Source organism: Pipra filicauda, unplaced genomic scaffold (assembly GCF_003945595.2).
Source record: "Pipra filicauda isolate LSUMZ 115617 unplaced genomic scaffold, ASM394559v2 scaffold825_size90780_pilon, whole genome shotgun sequence".
In the NCBI taxonomy this organism is placed as follows: domain Eukaryota; kingdom Metazoa; phylum Chordata; class Aves; order Passeriformes; family Pipridae; genus Pipra; species Pipra filicauda.
In genome coordinates, this window is record NW_024105004.1 from 1 (window position 1) to 18,648 (window position 18,648).

Here is an 18,648-nt window from a genome sequence, read left to right on the forward strand (position 1 = left end):
GGGGGGTTTGGGGCGCGCTGGGCTTGGCTGAGGGCGCAGGTGGGGCCCTTTTTTCGAGGCGTCTTCCCGGCGACTGATGAGTCATCAGCGCGGCGCGCTGGGATTGGGCGCGGGCGGCGTGGGCGCTTTGGGATTGGCTGAGGGCCGTTGGGGGCCCCCGCGGCAGCCCCGGGGCTGGGGGGTTCGGGGGGGTCCGTGGGCTGCGGAGGAGGGGGGAGCTCAGGGCCCACCAAAAGTGCCCATCCAGGGCTCCCAAAGCTCAGGGCAACCCCAAACCAGCCACCCAGGGCTCCCACAGATCAGGGGAACCTCAAACAGAGGATAAATTGTCCCGGAGCTCAGAGTTGCCCCAAACAAGAGGGAGATGGGGGACTGAGGATGCCCAATCCCCCTTTTCCCGGCATTTTTGGTTGTACTGGGTCTTAGTTCAACAAGATTACAACTTAGAAATTAAGAGACTTCAGGTGGAAGTGTGGAAAAGAAACAGCTTTTTATTGACAAAATCTGAATAAACAACAAATGGTGCAACCAAAAACTTTCAGAAGAAACCAAACAAAGTCCCAAATGCCCAGGTGGGGGGGAGAAACTGTCCCGGCAGTTCAAAGCTCTCGCAGCCCCGTGTGCTCGCAGCCAGCAGTGAAGGAGTCCCTTTTCCCAGGGGCAGTCCCCAAAGCAGAACACCTCGCTCCCAGATGGGTCGGGCTCTCTCTCTCTCTCTCTCTCTTTCTCTCTCTCTCTCTCTCTCTCTCTCTGTCGTTCTCCACGAGGTGTCCCATGGGGAAAAAACTTCCTCTCAGGAAAAGAGAAGAAGGTGGCCAAAACCAGCTCCCGCTCTGTCCGGTCCCGGACAAACCCCAAAAGCCCCCGAACAAAGGACCCCCCGCCCTCCCCGCGGCCACCGCGGTGTCCCCGAGAGCCGCCCTCCCCCCACTGCCCCTGCCCAGCGCCTGCGGCTCCGCTCCAACCCACCCCATCCCGGGAGACACAGATGGCAATGGGGGGGACACTGAGGAAGAATTCCAACACCTCTTTTCAAAACTCTGACACCTGCTTCCCAGACATTCCCAAAGAAGGGGCTTCCCGTGGCCTCGAGCCAGGGACCGACCTTTGTATTGAACCAACTCCTGGAGAGACACTTTCCCATCCCTGTCCCCATTCCCATTCCTGGGGTTCCCATCCCTCTCCCCATTCCCACTTCCTGCTGTGCCAACCTGCTCCCAGGGTCCCCGTTCCTGTCCCGACTATCCCTATCCTGGTCTCCCATGTCCCCATTTCCATTCCCGGTGTCCCAATTCCCATTCCTGGTGACTCCAACCTGCTCCCAATGTCCCCATTCCCATTCCTGGAGTTCCCATTCCCATTCCTGCTGTCCCCAACCTGCTCCCGGTGCCCCCATCCCTGTCCCCAATGTCCCCATCCCATTCCCCCCTGTCCCCATTCCTATTCCTGGTTCCCACAGAGGAACTGCCGGATGCCGGAGGAGGGAGCCAGGATTTATTGCCCAATGCAGGAGATTTTCACACCCAAATTAAAACCTCAGGAATAATTGTGGTCCTGGGTTTCACACGGGAAAAAGCAGGAAGTTGATCCATCGGGAAGAGCTGTAGGGGGGCCGGGTTGGGTGGGAGCAGCGGGATGAGCTCTACCAGCAGCTCCTGCCTTTCCACAGGGAGAGGGAAGGGGCGGATCCAGCTCCAGGATCACTCAGGCTGTGATTCCTGCTGGGATGAGAGTGGGGAAAGGAGTCACCATGTCCCTGTTCCCATCCCAGGGGATGGAGCCAACTGTGGAGCCCAGGGAGAGTAGGAACTGCTCCGGAATCCCACCTGATCCTGCTCTGTCCATTCCACCCCAATCCCACTCCATCCATCCCACGCCAATCCCACTCCAGAATCCAGCCCTGATCCCAGTCCACAATTCCACCTGATCCCACTCTGGAATCCTGCCCTGAGCTGGAATCCCCTTCCAATCCCACTCCAGCCATTAGGCCCCCATTCCCCTCTGGAATCCCGGCCTCCATCCTGGGATCCCTGCCCAGAGGATCTGGATCCACACACGCTGCTGGGACTCACTGGTGGGCGCGGGGTCGTATCCATTCCCCTCCCTCTTCCCTATGGAAAGAAAGCAGGATCAGCACCCGTGGCACAGGATGCCCGGAATGCTGCCGGGCGGATCCGTGCCCCTTCCCGACCCCCATCCCGGGAGTTACCGGATCGGAGCTTCCAGACACCGACTCCCAGGAGGCCGATGATGATGATGATGGCAGCGATGACGGACACAGTGTCCTAGTTAGAACAGCTGGGACCGATTCCTCACTGGATGGGTGTAGCCCAAAACTGTGGATTCTCTGGCCTTCCATGCCATTTTCCCAGGAACTGTTGTCAGGAGAGGCCTGCGAGGTGGGGGGGATGTCCTGAGCACCCTCATAGCCTTTTATGGACTGAGCATCCTCATAGCCTTTTATGGACTGAGCATCCTCACAGCCTTTTATGGAATTGCCCGTTCTGAAAGAAAAATTAAGCATCCTTTTATGGAATTGCCCGCTCTGAGGGGAGGACTGGGCATTCCTACCTGAACTGGAGAATATATAAACCTGGAGTTTCGGAACCTTTTTACCACTCGTGGGATCCAGAGGAGGACTGCAGCTCACCACTCTCAACCAACCTGAGACCACCCCCCTCAACTGGACTGCAATCCCCACTTTTGACCAGACTGCAACAGCTCTCTCACCAGTAGGTTTTTTTTCCCCTCTCCCTTTACTTTGGACTCGGGGGGGCCCAAGGAACAGCACTTTGTTCATGGCCCAGGGTGCTGGGTTCTACATTTGGGTTTTCTGGATTAAAACCAATTACTTGTCTGTATAATCAGACTTATTGGGCAAGGGGGGCCCAAGGGGGGCCCAAGGGGGGCCCAAGGGGGCTGGGCCAGGGGGGGAAGGGCTGCAGGGGGTGGATCCCAGAGGAGGAAACCCGCCAAAAGCGGCGGCCCAGCCGAGGGAGGAGCCGAGCGGGAGCACAAAGAAGAGCAGCCCAAAGGTCCTGGCGGTGGCTCGGCAATGGCGGGGGGGGCGAGAACGGTTTGGGGGCCCCCCGTGAGAGCCGGGGGGGAACCCCGGTAGCCGCGGAGTGGGGAGAGCGGAGAGGGGCGATCCCGGAGCTGGGGGACCCCCGGAATGCTGGAGGGGGGGGAGCAGAGAGGGAACGTCGGGCCCCTTAAGCGGGGGTCCCGGAGAGGGGGAAGGCCTTGGAGTGTGGAGAGGAGGGGGGGCCTTGAGGCGGGGTGGGAGCCGAGAGCGCCAAGAGGTTTGCGAGGGTGGGGGGCGAGAGAGGAGGGCCGGCCGGCCCCGGGAGGCAGAGTGGGGAGAAGTGAGCCCTGGGACCCCCCTGGCAACACTCAAGGGGACCCCGGAGAGTGGGAACGCCCCGGAGCCACGGGACCCCCGGTAGCCCGGAGAAGGGGGACCCCCAATGCAGGCAGAAGTGCCATCACACCAGACAGGGGGGACCCCCCTAACCCCAGAGAGTAGAGAGGGGGAACTCCTGGGAGGGGTCTTTGGGTTGAATGTTGTTTTTATGGGGTTTTTATGGGCACAAGATGCCCAGTGAGTCCTAGAGCTGAACTTGGGCAGGAGGAACCCCCAAGGCAATGCACTCACCCCTTGTTTTTCCCCCCCCAGCAGGATTTCTGCTTCCCAGAGCTTGGTCGGATGGAGGAGGAGGCTGCGAGGAAGAGGAAGATGCCGCGGGCCCCCCAGGCAGGTGAGGAGGAAGTCAGTGCCCCTTTGGGTCGGTCTTTTGTCTTTTGTGGCCGTCCTGCTGGGGCCGGAGTTGGGGGGATGTCCTTGGGCTTCCCTGTGGGCCGGAGGCAAATCCCCTGCGTGTCCTTGTTGCTTCCTGCCCCAGGCCCCGAGGTGAGGCCGGAGAGCGCGGAGGACAAATCCCGGCGGCAGAGCCTGGTGGGAGAGGCCGTTTTGAAGGGCTCCCCGGCGCAGGAAGGCAGCGGGGAGGAAAAGGGCCGGAGATGCCCCCGCAGGAGGGGCTCCAAAGCCATCCCAGGGGGCTGTGAGGAGGAAAGAGCCAGCGTGTGCCGGGAAGGCGGCCGGAGCTTGAGGCGGAGCTGCGAGCTGGTGGTCCCTGAGCAGCCTCCCAGCAGGGAAAAGCCCTTCAGGTGCTTGGAATGTGGGAAGAGCTTCAGCAAGAGATCCGACCTCCTGAGGCACCAGCACATCCACAGTGGGGAACGGCCCTATACGTGTGGGGAGTGTGGGAAGAGTTTCAATCAGAGCTCCACCCTCCACAATCACCGTCGCATCCACACTGGGGAACGGCCCTACACGTGTGGGGAGTGTGGGAAGAACTTCAATCAGAGTTCCCACCTGCTCCAACACCAGATGATCCACAGTGGGGAAAGGCCCTACATGTGTGAGGAATGTGGGAAGAGCTACACTCAGAGCTCCCAACTGCTCCGACATCAGATGATCCATAGTGGGGAAAGGCCCTACATGTGTGAGGAATGTGGGAAGAGCTTCACTCACATCTCCAACCTGCTTCGACACCAGATGATCCACAGTGGGAAAGGCCCTACACGTGTACGGAGTGTGGGACGAGCTTCAGGGACAGCTCCAGCCTTTGCAAACACCGTTGCATCCACACCAGGGAATGGCCCTACAAGTGCTTGGAATGTGGGAAGAGCTTCAGCACAAGCCCCAAGCTGCTCAGCCCCCAGCACATCCACACTGGGGAACAGCCCTACACGTGTAGGGAATGTGGGACAGCTCCACCCTCTACACCCACCGTCGCCTCCACATCAGGGAGAGGCCCTACAACTGTCGGGATTGTGGGAAGAGCTTCAGGCAGAGCTCTTCCTTGACCTCCCACCCACGGACCCACAAGTAATGGAAGCCCCGAGTGCCCCGACTGCGGGAAGAGCTTCGGCCGCTGCTCCAACTCCATCAGCCATGGGAGGACCCGCGTTGGATGATCCACAGGGACCCCCGCTGGGCACAGACCTGGTGTGCTGGTTTAATGGTAAACCAGCAGGGGAAATGTCAGCGGTGACACCTGGAATGGGATGGAACACCTGGAAAGGGAATGAGAATGCCTGCAATGGGAATGGAGACATAAAGAATGGGATTGGGACAATAGCAATGGGATGGGAACACCAGGAATGGAAATGGTAAGACCTGGAATTGGAATGGGGACATTGGGAACAGACTGGGGACACTAGGAATGGGAATGGGGGCAGAAGGAATGGGAATGGGGACACGTGGAATGGGGAGGGAACACCTGGAATGGGAATGGAGACACCTGGAATGGGAACACCTGGAATGGGAATGGGGACACCAGGAATGGAAATGGGGACACCTGGAATTGAAATGGAGACAACTGGAATGGGAACACCTGGAATGGGAATGGAGACACCTGGAATGGGAATGGGGACACCAGGAATGGAAATGGGAACACCTGGAATTGAAATGGAGACACCTGGAATGGGAATGGGGACACCAGGAATGGAAATGGGAACACCTGGAATTGAAATGGAGACAACTGGAATGGGAACACCTGGAATGGGAATGGAGACACCTGGAATGGGAATGGGGACACCAGGAATGGAAATGGGAACACCTGGAATCGAAATGGAGACAACTGGAATGGGAACACCTGGAATTGGAATGGAGACACCTGGAATGGGAACACCTGGAATTGGAATGGAGACACCTGGAATGGGAACACCTGGAATTGGAATGGGGACACCAGGAATGGAAATGGGAACACCTGGAATTGAAATGCAGACACCTGGAATGGGAACACCTGGAATTGGAATGGAGACACCTGGAATGGGAACACCTGGAATGGGAATGGAGACACCTGGAATGGGAATGGGGACACCAGGAATGGGAACGGGAACACCTGGAATTGAAATGGAGACACCTGGAATGGGAATACCTGGAATGGGAATGGAGACACCTGGAATGGGAACACCTGGAATTGAAATGGAGGCACCTGGAATGGGAACACCTGGAATTGGAATGGGGACACCAGGAATGGAAATGGGAACACCTGGAATTGGAATGGAGACACCTGGAATGGGAACACCTGGAATGGGAATGGGGACATCAGGAATGGGAATGGGGTCACCTGGGCTGGGAATGGGAACATTGGGAATGGGAACATTGGGAGCAGGTTGGGGACACCAGGAATGGGAATGGGAACATCTGGGATTTGAATGGGGACACCTGGAATGGGAATAGGGAAAACAGAGGTGGGATGGGAATACCTGGAATGGGAATGGGGACAATAGGAATGGGAATGGAGACAATAGGAATGGGAATGGAGACATCAGGAACTGGGAATGGGGAAAACAGAAGTGGGATAGGAACACCAGGAATGGGAGGAGGGACAATAGGAATGGGAATGGGGACACCTGGAATGGGATGGAACACCTGGAAAGGGAATTGGAACACCTGGAAAGGAAATTGGAACACGTGGAACAGGAATGCAAACCTGTGGAATGAGAATGGGAATTCCTGGAATGGGAATGGGAACTCCTGGAATGGGAATGGGGACACCTGGAATGGGAATGGGAACTCCTGGAATGGGAATGGGGACACCTGGAATGGGATGGGAACAACTAGAATGGGATGGGAACACCTGGAACAGGAATGCAAACCCGTGCAATGGGAATGGGAACACCCGGGCCCGGGCTGTGTCCCTGGTGAAACAGGAGACCAGGCCCAAAAGAGTTCACGAAGAAATTTGGGCCTGCTAACAAGCTCCCAACAGCCAAGACCATCTGTGCTCGTTCTGTTCTACTGACTGGAGCAAAGCTTCAGAGAATAGTACAGGAACATGTCCTAGGCCTAGAGGGGATAAATTAGAGAGACAGCAGGATCAGGGAGACATTGGAATAGGAGGAATAGGCCGGGAGCCAGGGCTTTTTCCAAGCTTCAGGGAGCGGGTCAAGAACAATGGAAGAGAAGGAAGGTCAAGCTGAGGAAGATGAGTTGAAGCCCCCAGAGCCATGGAGGAAGAGTGGAAGTCCCCTCAGGATTGAGGGCCAAGAGAAGCACCGCCCCAAGCCCCGCCTGAGCTCCACCTATACTCCGCCTATTCTTAATATGCAGAGAGAGATGTTGGAATCACTTGAATATGCATTTAATCCCAGCTGAAGATTGTATAAAAATGCTGATTTTGTGTGAAGCCTTGGAGCAAGTTTGTCCAGCGCGAGCTGGCTTGCTCCCAACGTTGAAGAAACAAATACCTGGCTGCTTAAAGAGAAAAAAGTCTCTGAGCAGTTTCTCGGACCGATTTTTCGGATTCAGCGCCCAGTCAGTCCCAGGATGATCCCAGTCACTCCTGGTCTCTCCCAGTTGCTCCCAGTTTCCTCCATGTGGTCCCACTCATTCCCAGTTGCCCCCAGAAGCTTCCAGCAGGATCCCAGTTGCTCACAGCCACTTCCAGTCATCCCCAGTGCACTCCCAGTTGCTCCCAGGATGATCCCAATCATCTCCAGCATGATCCCACTCACTCCTGGTATGATCCCAGTATGACCCCAGTCACCCTCAGTGTGGTCTCAGTTGCTCCCAGCATGGGCCAAGCTGCTCCCACTGTGATCCCAGTATGGTCCCAGTTGCTCCCAGTTACCCCTAGCACAGATCCAGTCACTTCCAAGTATGATCCCAGTCCTCCCTCCTGACAGTCCCAGTCAATCCCAGTTGCTTCTATTGTAGATCCAGTCACTCAGTTCCTTCCAGTTGCCCCCAGCCTGGTCCTAATTCCCCTTCATGTAGTCCCAGTCACTCCCAGTACAGTCCCAGTTACCCCCACCATGGTTGCAGACACTCCCAGTATATTCCAGTAGAGCCCTCAGCAGGCTCGTAGTCCTTCCCAGTCACTCCCAGATGCCCCAGTAACATTCCAGTTTCCACCAGTATGATCCCAGTGACTCCAAGCCACTCCCACTATATCCTATGTGGCCTCCAGTTGCTCCCAGTAGCCCTCAGTGTGGTCCCAGTTGCTCCCAGTATGATCCCTGTTGCCCCATTTCTGGTCCTGGAGGGTCCCAGTGTGTTCAGATCCTGCTCCCGGGGGGTCCTGCTGGGTCCCAGTCCTGGTCCCGGTGTATCCTGGTGTCCCGATCCATTCCAGTCTGTCCCAGCCCATCTCAGTCCATTCCAGTCTGTCCCAGAGCATCCCATTCCATCCCAGTCCATCCCAGTCCATCCCAGACAGTCCCATTCATCCCTGTCCATCCCAGTCCATCCCAGTCCATTCCAGTCCGTCCCAGTCTGTCCCAGTCCATCCCAGTCCATTCCAGACAGTCCCATTCATCCCTGTCCATCCCAGTCCATCCCAGTCCATCCCAGACAGTCCCATTCATCCCTGTCCATCCCAGTCCATCCCAGTCCATCCCAGTCCGTCCCAGTCCATCCCAGTCCACCCCAGTCCGTCCCAGTCCATCCCAGTCCATCCCAGTCCATCCCAGTCCGTCCCAGTCCATCCCAGTCCATCCCAGTCCATTCCAGTCTGTCCCAGTCCATCCCAGTCCATCCCAGTCCATCCCAGTCCCTTCCCAGCAGCCGCCACCGTTTCCCGGGTCCTGCCCCCCCGCCCCCCCAAGATGCTGACGGGGGTCGGGGCTCCGTCTTTGCCTTCGTCTCCCTGGGCCTGCCTGGAATGAAGGGGCCGCTGGGACACTGCGGGACCTCCTGAAACCAAAGGAACCCTGGGAGAATTTGGGTACTCCTGGAATCAAGGCACAATTGGGACACTGCAGGGCCCCATGGAAAAAAAGGAACCTTGTGACACTGCGGAATTCATGGAATCCAGGGGCCTTTGTGACAGGGGGGCCTCATGGAACCAAAGGAAGCCTGAGGTGTTTCAGAAGGTCATGGAATCAAGGGGCCACTGGGACACTGCAGGGCCTCTGGCAATTAAAGGAACACTGGGACACTGGGGCAGGACATCCCCCCTGCAATGGCCCCAAGACAATGCCCCATTTGCAAAGGGGTCAGTGCTGAGCTGAGAGGGGGCCGGGACAAGGCAGGAGATGTTGGACCCCAGACTGGTTTGACCCCAAATGAAGCCCCTGATGGTGAGGGAAGCCCTGGAGTCCAAGGACTGTCAGTCCCTGGGTTTCTACCAGAAAGGGCCAGTCCCCTTTCCCAGGGGCAGCTTCTTCCAACAGAACCCTTCTTGGGGGTGTGTGGAGATTCCTGCCTTGGCTGGGGACCCCCCAAGGTCACTGCTGGAGGTTGAGAGCAGAGATCTCCCCACCAGCGCTGGTCTGGGGGAGTTCCATCCATCTCTAATTAAGAATTATTGCTTGTTTGCCACCTTTAGTAGAATTGCTTCAACAATTGCTTTAGTGTAGTGCCCTGTCCTATCTTATCCTGTACTACTGGTAGTTTTAGTGTTTCTACTGTTCACTAAATAATTCTGTTCTGTGTCATCATTTGCAAAAATAAATAATTCATTTTCTATCAATAGATCTGATTTGCCATCATTAAAGCCTGGGGGACAAACGTGGTTCAGTCCCCCCTCTAGAATTGCTCTAAATTTCAACTGTTGGCACAATGCAAGGCTGAGATTGGATCCAGCAGCCCCCAGCACCCCAGAGGAAGTTGGGAGCTCAGGGGGACCACCCTTTCCCAACCCTCCAGTGCCCAAAGACCCCCATGGGACTGTCCATCCCTCCAGACCACCCCCCTTTTCCACCCCTCTCCCTGGTTCTCCCACTTTTCCATGGTCCCCTTAAGCCCCAGCCCCCTCATGCTTAGTTTGGGGTCTCAACCCCCACTTTTTCCCCCTCTCCCACCCCATACACATCATTCCCCCAATCCCCACCTCCCTCATGCTCAGTTTGGGGGTCCCACCCTCCCCTTTTTCCCCCTCTTCTGACCTCACCCACCCCTTTCCCATCATCCCCCAATTCTCAGCCTCCCTCCCTCTCCACTTTTGGGGGGTCCCACTCCTCTCCCATTCAGTCTTGGGGTCCCACCACCCCTTTTATCCCCTCTGACTCACCGACCCCCAACTTCCCAACACCCCCTCTCACCCAAGAGCTCTTCACGTGCAGCCAGGGGAGGCTCCCAGTAACACCAGAGTCCATGAAAGTCCCCCCAGAAAAGGGTTAGGTGGAGTTCTGGATGGACTCTGAGTGGGTTTGGAGGTTCCTTGGGGGCTGTGGGGTGGTTTAAGGGGGTCCTGCACACTTTGGGATGCGCTGGATGCCGTGTTGGGGTGCAGATGTCCCCCCAAAGCTCTCCCAGAACAGGGTGACACAAGGGGGGGGCACAGAGGGGTCCCCATTCCTGATCCATCCTGGAGCAACCACACTGGGGGCAACTGGGATCAGAGTGGGAGCAGCTGGGCCCCTGCTGGGCTCATACTTGGACCAGACTGGGAATGACTGCAATAATACTGGGAGTATGGGAGAGGGACTGCAACCATACTGGGGATGACTGGGATTAAACTGGATTCATTGAATCCACTGGAAGTGTCTGGAATTTACTGGGATCATTGGAGGTGACTGGACTCATAGTGGGATCATACTGGGAGCAACTGGGACCATGCAGGGACAAGTGGCATCCTCCAGGCAGTGCCTCCCATTTCTGAGGAGAGAGTTAAAAAAACCCCACACCCCCCCACAGCCTTTGGAGGGTCTTCAGTTTGGAATGTGGATCTGCTGGTTGGTTCTTTTGTGTGGGTGTCATGGTTTGAGATAGTCCCAAAATCCAATTCCCTAGCTCCATCCCCCCTCCCACATCTCAACCTAATGTGAGATGGGTTTTTTCAGACAAAACACACCAGACTCAAAGTGGGGGAAAGGGAATATATTACAATGACTATACAAATAAATACCATATCACATTATACACACGATCACAAACTATCTCTACCATGACATATAGTATTTACAATGGATCAGATCTCTTCTCCCCTCCAAATAAAAGTCCAGGAGGGAAAGAAGGACAGATCCCTTCCAGTCCTTAAGCAGCAGCATCTTCTGAGGCAGCAGTCTGTCTGTCTTTTCCACATGCAGCAGCTGATAGCTGGCTTTCTGCCAGCACTCACATGGGAGGTATCCAAACTCTCCCTCGGCCCCCTTGACACAGGCAAAGGGGTCTTCCGTGGGCTTCGTAACCCCAGACAAGGTCGTTTCACCACGTCATATCACGAGACACAGGGGGGTCTTCGTGACGGTCTGGTATCTCTTGCAGGGCCTCTGTGCCCTGTCTCTCAGGCTGCCACCGTGGCAGCAGTGCAAGGGGGGAGCCAAGGTCAACTCCCCCTGCATTCCATCTGGCTGTCCCAGTCCAGCTCCAGGATGCTCTTTTGAGCTTCTTAGCTCCTCTCTCTCCAGTGCTGCATGTCTAAAACTTTTCTCCTTAATAGGAGTCTATGTCCCTCTTCTCCAAGAGGGTCTCCAAGGGAGTTTTGGGGAATCTGGTACAGTCTTACCCCAAACTCTGTCTCTCAGTTGCTGGCTCTCTTTCTCCTCCCTTTCCAGGAGTCTTCTCTGCGGTGCTGCATGTTGTTTCTGCTGCTCCTCTGGTTCAGGTCCTTATCTCTGGCTCTCTGCCACCGTTTCTCTGGTCAGCGTCGGCTGCTGCTCTGCGTCCATGGAGAAAACATCTCCCGGCATAACTACAGGCACCTAGCCCAGCTTTATGCTGTTCCAGGTCCCTGCAGCCCCCCAGCCAAGGGCTGGGAGGCCCCAGAGGGCCCAAGGGGCTTAGAGCCCCTTCCTCGTGGCTCTACAACATGGCCACCTCTCCTACAACAACCCAAACTACAACTCATCTCTTCCGGTCTGGTTGTGATATGTTTACATTTTTGCAGGAGCGCCCATTGGGCAGAACTTCAAAACTTCCAAGGGTTTCCACCCCTTGGGGTCTACCACTTTTCTTTAGCCTCTGGGGGAAAACAAAGTCCAAACCACTACACTATGACTCAGTGCCGTCATCATTCTGCCAAGGATATCCTGAGGAACCCGTCTGTCACCGCAGTGTCAGGTGATAGCCCTGACCCAAAGGGGACAGGGGGAGGTGCAGAACAACTGTCCATAAGTGTCCCTTGGCTCAGGGGATATGCAGGGCAGCAGGGATCTGTGCTGGTCCCCTTTCCTCCTTTCCCCTTCCAGGTGACACTGGCCAAGGCCCCAGCACCTGCTGCCACGAGCTGTACACAGCTCCCCTGATGTTCAAGGTCTGACAAGCTTAATAAAACAGCTCCCACCGGAGGTTTGGTCTGATCCCCCTGATCTGAGGGGAAACCGTGTCTATGGGGGAGGAAGGCATGCTTTCTGCCCCTCATTTTTGTACCTCATCAAAACCACTTCAAGATTTGGACAAAAATCAAAGGATAAGCGACCAAGAAGGCTCCTGACAGCCTTAAACAAAGCAGATGTTGGGTCCTGATTGCTCCCTTTGGGCTAGAATAGTCCCATTCCCTGTCAGAAAACTGCCTGAAGCCAGACACAGTCCCATGGAGAGCTCAGCCCTGCACTTGGCCACTGGAGCTGTTCTACAGCTCACGCCGCCTGACAGGGTGGCAACAGAGCCCCTCTGCTCCCTGTAGCTCAAAGCTAGTGGGCTCTGGGCACAAAGGGGTGAGGCCAGGAATGGGCGGGGGAATCCAGAGCAAGGGGCTACGGGGATGGTGTCGCTACTCTGAAGGGGACCTTCCATGGGCAGTCAACGGTATTTATTTCGGAGCGGGCCGTAGGGGTGCGTGGGGAGAGCTCTCGACTCTGCAGTTCCTCACGTGTCTGACAGGGCGTCTTGGGAGGCACTGGAGTTCCCCCAGCTGCTCCAGATCCATAGCACTGAGATTTCCTTCTTTCCTTCCCTTCTTCCCTCCCCAGGGTCTCCTGTGGTGTTCTTCTGGCATTGGGTGTAGCAGGAGCCACCCCCAGGGCTCTGCATGGGGCAGGCTGGGTTGTGGCAGTCTAAAAATGTGTAATTAATAAGGAAATTGTAGATTTTGCATAGAAGTTGTTGTATTGTATTGTACTGTGCGTATGTTCTGTCCTTTCATTGGTTGATACTTGACGCAGTACCGTATAGGGTTATGTTCAGCCCCCATCTCCTAGGATTGGTTGTAATTTGCATGCTCCGCCTAAACCCCATCTTCTGTTCCAGTGCCTTCCTTACCCACGTTATTTAAGGCTGGAGCCATTTTGCGCAGTGCTTTCTGTGCCCTTTTGTTCCTCCCTTTAAGCAGTTCAGTTGCCCCGCTACTTTTATAACAAAATCGCCTTCCCAGCTGCACCCAGAAAAGTTGGGGAGGTCTTTATTCAAGCGCTGACCTCCGCACTGGGTGGTACCTGCTGCTCCTCAGGTGATTGGACAGAGCCATTCGTTGGTGTGAGTTTGGCATTCCCCACCCAAACTGCTACAGGAGTGCCAAGCTATTGTGAGGAATGGGGAGTTGTTACGAAGACTTGACCGGAGCCCTGCTTAGAGGGGCTGGGAGAGGTCCTGGCCAGTGCAGAGGGGCCCCGAGCAGGAGATGAAATCTCTTGCAGAGAGGCGCCACTTGCCACAACAGCAAACGGGGAAATCTTCCTCTCCCTTCAGGTCAGAGGTAGAAGTGGATGTGATCAGTGGTGTTCAAGCCCCCTGCAATGTGGAGGTGGAGATCCAAACAACCTATAAACAGACTGGCTCGAGCAAGGAAAGGCTGGGATGCTGTGACAATTATTGTGGCATGGTACTAAGGCAGGCCTGGTAAATCCAGATCAGATGCTCTGGCACCTCTGTTAGGAGGCAAAGTCATCCCAAGGGCTGGAGGCTTCTGCGCGGATGATGTCAGGAGGGGCTGCACTCACTGGTGTCTCTGAAGGTGTGAATCTCTCTGTGATTCTCCTGGTTCTTGTGCCATTTCCCAAACAACATGGGCAGGAGGAGGGCTTTGCTGTCGCTTGTGGGAGAAACCTGCCTCTGGCTTTAGAGTGTTTTGAGAAAGTCCAGGTCAGACCTGCTTCATTTTCTAATGAGGGAAGTTGTCTTCCTCCATAGGCTGAAAAGGCCAGGAGCAAGTTACCATGTGTGTACATTCACATACTTTCCTTTTGCTGTGCACAGGGGCTTTGGTCCCGTGGAAATGCATGGGGCAGAGGACAGGGGACCTTGGGATCAGGTGGCAATCTTGGCTACTGGAAGGTTTCAGGATTCTTGTCTGCAAGCTGCAGTTGAGTGCGTCGTATCACTACTGAACCAGAGATGCTCACCTGCCGCTCCCATCAAGTGGACTTGCTTTTGGGGGTCTTGTATTTCTTTCTTATTGTCTTTCACGAATCCAGGGAAGAATGTGTGCGATTTTCTGGTTCTTCCCCTCACCTAATCCCCTAGCTGCTTTTTGGAAGGCCTCTTGCAGAAGCTGATACTGAAGCAGTGCTTTCAGGGTTACCCAGGGACTCTGAGAAACTGGAGGGGGAGAGATCACAGATTCAGTGCTGCCTGTGGTCAGGGACTAACGGAATGGCAAGCAGCTGGCTCACTGGAGAGAGATATCCCATTTCTAGCTAAATGAAGCTAAATCTCTTATCCACAAACTTCTGATTCAAGTCCAGGCAGTTCTGTCTAGACTGGCCAATGGGGCTGATGATGCCTGAGACCAAATCTTCCTTCCTGGGGCATTTCAAAAGAGCCAGCCATACTGAAATCAGGAGCTTTTCTACATGTGCTTGATGAGCTCAGCTGCCTCAACATCTGTAAGTTTTCTTTTTTTCAGACCCCACTGACGATGTGCATGGTGACCTCCTGGGATCCCATGGCAAAATGAACCTTCTTTGCACCTGCGAGTGTAGCATCTTCCCCTTGCACTCCCTTCCTGGAGCAGTAGGTGCTGGCACAGCAGCCATTCATCTCCAAGGAGTCCCCAGGGTTGTGAGGGGGGATGAAGCTAGGTGGACAGCAGATCGCAGTCAGAGGCCATGGAACAGGTTGGACATGAGCTTGGGGAGACCAAGTGAAGTTCATCCCATATTAAAAGCCTCTATGGCCCATGAGGAGACAGCGAATCTCCCTCTGGAGAGCCTAGGTCAGGAATATACCCGCATCCATCATCGTAACGTCTCTGCATCTTGTTTGCAGACAAACCTCCTGTTAAAACTGCCGGAGCTTCCAAGCTGACTGCAGGCAGCAGTTGTAGAGCCCACGGCACCAGCTCATAGGGCAGCAAGGAGTGCCTTTCAGATGCTGTCTCTCTCCCTTGTAGATGTCTTTGTGCTGCCCCAGTCTTTCTGATCTGCCTCATCCTTGACTTCTCCACCCTGCTCCCTGCCATTGCTTGAGAAGGAGTTATCTGCAATGCCTTTGGGCACCGGGAGCCCAGAGACTGAAGCTTTCCAGCAAGAGCCCCAGGCCTGTCCAGCAGCTGTAAATTTCCCTTGGAAGAGCACTCTCATCTTTCAGCCCAGTGTTTATTTAGCCCCCTTGTCTATGTTGTACAATGGGGCTGCTTCAGAGAGCCCCTGTGGTCCTTCCACCTCTCTCTGCCTGGCCTGGCTGTCCTCAGGGCATCTTGCCAAGCTCTCATGCGGTGCTGCTGACCCCTGGGCTGGTGTCATCTATCTTTTCTAGAAGATGATTTTTTTCAGCAAACGCCCTGTGGAGGACAGCAAAGCTGCAGAGATGAGCCCACATGTCAAGAGAGAGCCTGGCTGTCCCAAGAGCTGGTGCTGATGGGGGCCAAAACTGCCCCTGGTCTCCCCCCATCCCAGTCAGCAGTAGGATATCAGGATTGAACTGTGAAGTTTGTTAACTCCTCGGCAGCATCCCTGTGGGGTGGGGAAGACAGGGCAGGGGAGCGGCTGGATGGTGAGAGAAGGGCTTCCAGGTGTTCTGGAGGAGATGTGGGCCATGTGCTGCTGCAGCCCAGCCTTCCTGGGTGCACTTCAGGAAAAGTGTTCTAAGAAAGACCTTCACTCAAAGCAATGGCCTTGGGTTTTCTGGCTGCTTTTCCCAGAGGAAGCAGCATGTCAGCAAAGGAATCAAAGCTCAGGGGATTTCCAGTGAGAAGGACACTGGGCGGAGTTGGGTATGTATTCTTCCATCCCATAAAATGAGAAAAAATGGGCCGGAGTGAGAGGTGAGGGATTTCCAAAGTCTGCTCATCTCTGATGTCTCCCCTTCCTGGCCTGGAGGGATCCAGTGCCTCCGGTGCAGAGCCGAAAGCTGTGCTGCAGATCCTGAAGGTGATTGTCCTGCTTCTGGTCAGGGCAGTGTTAATTTGGGCAGTATCCAGGAGGGGGCACAGCCAGGACATAGAGGTTATTCCTCATTTTGTCAAGGATGGGGGAAGGGGTCTCTTCCAGGTTGTGTGCGTGGTGGCAAAGTTGGGCACCAACTGGTGAGCAATCATGTGTGAGTCATTTGCCTCCCTTGGACACTCTGTTATTAGTATTGTTTCTGTTACTGTTCTGTTGCTGTACTGTTTTCTTATTTCATTGCCGTTTCCAGTAAGTTGTTCTTATCTCAGCCTGCCATCTTTACCTTTTGTGCCTCCAATTCTCCCGTCCAGCCTGCCTCCGGATGGAGGGGGAGTGGGAAGGAAAGGAGGAGTGGGAAGTGAGCGAGTGGCGCACGGTCTGCATGGTTTCAGTGAGAACACTAAATTATGGAACACCCGTCTTAAACACATCATCGTGGCTGGGCTTCTCGAACGAAGATTTAAGAAGGCTCCATCCACATTTGTTACAAGCACGCTGGTGGCTTAGGAGGCCAATGCGAGATAGACATATCCGATTGCAAAAGGCACAGCAGAAAGACTCCCTAGGTGGTATATTCTGCAAGACATGATTCTTTCTCCCTTGTCTTTTCTCCTCGAGAGGGATTCTGCGTGCGTTCTCAACGGAAACAGCACAGCAGCGTTAGAGATGGTGTGTCTCCAGGCCTCCCGATTGGAGGCCAGAGTAGACCAGTTATGTTGATTGATATGGCCGAGGCTGAGATGTTTGTAGCTATAATTGTCTACAACGTGGAATAAATAATTCTGATTACAGTACTTTAGTATTTCTTATTTTATTATTTTAATAATATTTCTTATAACATTACTATCTATTGCTGAATATATATAACATGTAATAATGTATTATAAAGTATTACTTCTCTCTATATTTCTATATTATATTTCTAAATATATTTCTATATTTCTATATATACTTCTCTCTCTACATATTCTATATTTCCATATATATATTTCTAATAATATTTCTATATTATTATAACTCTCATCTTCTTAGCTAAATCATTCACTCAGGTCTGAGAAGGCGTGTCGAAAACAAGGATGCCTTGGCTAATAAACGCAGTGCTAGTCCTCCGTTCTGCTTGAGCCAGGGCCATAATCCAACGCCATCATTGCCAGAGTGCCCTGAATGCTTGTCTGACGTGAATCTCTGGGGCGTGGAAACCCTCCTCTTCTTCTCTGAAGGGCGGTAGTCTGTGTACTGCACAATCTCTGCTTAATATTTGCTTTCTTAGCTTTAATATAATTGCTTCAACACTGCTTCCAAATACTGCACTATGTTTCTAGCTATAATTATCTACAACGTGGAATAAATAACTCTGCTTAAAGTATTTTAGTATTTACTATTTTATTATTTTAATAATATTTATTATACTATTACTATCTATTGCTGAAGATATATAACATGTAATAATGTATTATAAAATATTACTTCTATATTATATTTCTATATATATTTCTATATTTCTATATATGTTTCTATGTATATATATTCTGTATTTCTATATATATTTCTATATTTCTATATTATATTTCTCTATATATTTCTATATTTCTCTATATATTTCTATATTTCTCTATATATTTCTCTCTATATATTCTATATTTCTATATATATTTCTATATATATATTCTATATTTCTATATATATGTCTATATTTCTAATGATATTTCTATATTATTGTAACTATCATCTACTTAGCTAAATCATTCACTCAGGTCTGAGAAGGCGTGTCGAAAACAAGGATGCCTTGGCTAATAAACGCAGTGCTAGTCTTCCGTTCTGCTTGAGCCAGGGCCATAATCCAACGCCATCATTGCCAGAGTGCCCTGAATGCTTGTCTGACGTGAATCTCTGGGGCGTGGAAACCCTCCTCTTCTTCTCTGAAGGGCGGTAGTCTGTGTGCTGCACAACCTGGCTGTGGCAATCATAGCCCCGCCCTGTTGATCTTCTCTGCTCTCTCTGCCTCTGTCGGGTTTGCTCCCGAGCAGCCCGGAGCATGAGAGCCTGCTTGGAGCTGGCTTTGGAGGGCCCTGGAACTGCAGGATTCACTAAGACTTGCTCACAACGTGGAGGACTTGTTCTCTCCCTCTTTCTCTTCCGCAGTGAGCGGTCATAGTCTGTGTACTGCACAAAGCGGCTGCCAAGGTTGTAAGTTCCCCGCACAGATCTGCTTGGCTCCCTCTGCCTCAGCAAGGTTTGCTCCTGAGCAGCCCTGGCAGCGGGAGCCCACCTGCAGATCCTCTTGGAAGGCCTTGCAGCTGTGCTATCCCTAGGACCACGGTCACCACTTGGAGGACCAGTTCTTCTCTCTGAAGCGTCGTCATAGTCTGTGGTGTCCCCAGAGCAGCTGCGCAGATCCCTGCCCCACAGAGGGAATCTGCTCCGGGACCG

At 53.6% G+C, this 18,648-nt stretch overlaps 1 long non-coding RNA gene across 1 annotated transcript; it reads right to left on the minus strand.

Moving 5' to 3' along the window:
• Positions 1-1,679: 1,679 nt before the first annotated feature.
• On the minus strand, positions 1,680-2,315 carry LOC120325096. Its single transcript, XR_005566919.1, has 3 exons — positions 2,210-2,315; positions 2,073-2,111; positions 1,680-1,718 (listed from the first exon to the last, which is right to left on the minus strand). It is a non-coding gene; the product is annotated as an uncharacterized LOC120325096 (long non-coding RNA).
• Between the last annotated feature and the right edge of the window lie 16,333 nt (positions 2,316-18,648).